This window comes from Polistes canadensis, unplaced genomic scaffold (genome assembly GCF_001313835.1).
Source record: "Polistes canadensis isolate GaletaPanama2010 unplaced genomic scaffold, ASM131383v1 scaffold_253, whole genome shotgun sequence".
NCBI lineage: Eukaryota > Metazoa > Arthropoda > Insecta > Hymenoptera > Vespidae > Polistes > Polistes canadensis.
Window position 1 is genome coordinate 213,977 of NW_014569800.1, and position 2,277 is coordinate 216,253.

The following is a 2,277-nucleotide window of genomic DNA, read 5'->3' on the forward strand; positions in this document are numbered from 1 at the left end:
CTTGCTCCTCCATATTCTATGTTACGTCTTGGGCATAGCTGAAGCACCTTTTGTCCTGTGACAATATTAACGCAGCAAAAAGCGTGAAAAAACGCATCACAATGCGTTGGTAAGCGGATATTGTAATTATTTTATGTATTAATTAGTAATATTGTAACGGAATATTCTCACGACTACAATGTTGTTCTATTGTATTTTATACAAATGAATAATACGAATTCTATACATCGTATACGTGTAAAATTACCAATATATATCGTGATAGGAAAGTCTGCCCAAAGTTGCTTCTCATCGTCACATGCCCCTAGATAATTACGAATTTAGAAATCAAAGCTTAAAAATGGCTAATGTTCTCGAAATTTGCATATAATAGCAAGCGATTTGTCGATTGCGATCGCGCAGGAGTGCTACGATAGCACTCTTCTGCCAGCCGTCTAACAGCTCGGACTAGTCGAAATTCTTTACGAACTGAACTTGATATCTTGTACATTATTTTTCATCATTAGAAGCGATATCGTCACTGTTTGATATTAGATTCTTTAACATTATACTCTATGTTCAATTTGATATAATATTCTTGATTAGACTTTTTCATTTGTTTGTTGTATTATATTATATTATATTTTATACCTCTAATTGCGTTATTATCTTAATAATTACTATTATTTATATGTATTTTATTCTATTATTTTTTATTATATCATTTATTACTATCATTTTTTAAATTATTATTTCTTTTATAATATTTACTCTTGATTACTATTACCTGATTACTACGAGCTCTTCTGAGATTATAATTCTTTTTATTTTGTTATATAAGACCAGTTTATTGTAAAATCAGTGATCAGTGTTTTCTGCAACAGTCACGTAAGTTACCTCCTTCAGTCTTTGTTAATTATATTCCTTTAAGATTTCGCAATATTTTGTGTCGCTTGACGATGGTACCCGCCGCGTGTGTTTACCCTATTCTTCTTCTGCTAGTCGGGACTGCCAAGACTGGATAATTTAAATAATATACTTGTTAGAGAATACCCCCCTATCTGGTGCTCAACATGTATTTTATCTGTTAATTAATAAATCTTATATTGTAAAAAGTAAGAGCCCTGACAGTTACGTGACCCAGGCCCCGCCAGTGGAGGGATTAACTTCTTTAGTATACAAATAAACAAAATTCCTCTCTCAATAAATCCAAAGATAAGATAATCCATGTTCAAATGCTGATATATAACTATAGTTAAATCAAGTATCTTAGAATAAAGTTAACAGTTTTTTTTATTGAGAATTCGTTTGTGACACTTAAATTGTTATAATCCTTTTAAATCAGTAATCAACTTACTTAGTTCCTCTTACGATTCTAAGTTATAAGAAGTTTTTTTAATAGCGTAAAATCAAAATACATATCATATTTTAGTACATTTTTTGTGGTAAAAGTGGTTCAGATAAATATGCAAATAAGTAAGATTTCTACGTTTTATCATTTTATACTTTACCCAACTGTGAAAGTCACAAAAGGCAAAAATTTGTGTAAATAAGTTAAAAGAGTTGTTCAATTAAATTTACAAGTTTGATTTGTTTTTTCTATTATTATACTTTAAAAAGGCTTTCAAAAAAGTTATTATAAGACTTTATTTATGAGGTATAAGGCATTGATAATGAAAGTTTCTTCAGTCATTAGAAATATTTAAATAAATGTTCCATCTTAAACGGTATATTTTAAAAGATTTTAAATTCTACAGAATAAGTACTTTTTAAGAATAAATAGACTTATTTCATATATGTTTGTCATTATAATACATAATTTTTAAATTCATTTTAACGAAATTTTCCAGTTATCTGAAAATAGACAACATATGACCTTAATCATTATCAGATGCTTCTATTTCTATAACTTATACATATTCATTTATGTTTAAAATTCGCACAGCTTTCTTTATTATTATTTATTAAAATTGCTTACATTGTTTGCATGTAATATTTTTGTGTTATTATAAAAGAATCCCAAAAATGGCGTCATTAAGCGGCCAAACGTATCAAGAGGAACTGTTTTCTATGGTAGAAGAACAAAATTATTATAATCAACGAGGTGAAATTGCTACATTCTATTCTGGAAAAAAAATTCTCGTAACAGGAGGCTTAGGATATTTAGGAAGGCTCATAATGGAAAAACTTTTAATATAAGGTAAAAGTGTTTCTTATATGATTTCGTTCTTAATTTAACTTATACATTTCTTATAAGAACTTATTCATAACTTTTTACCAAATTTTAATACTATGTAC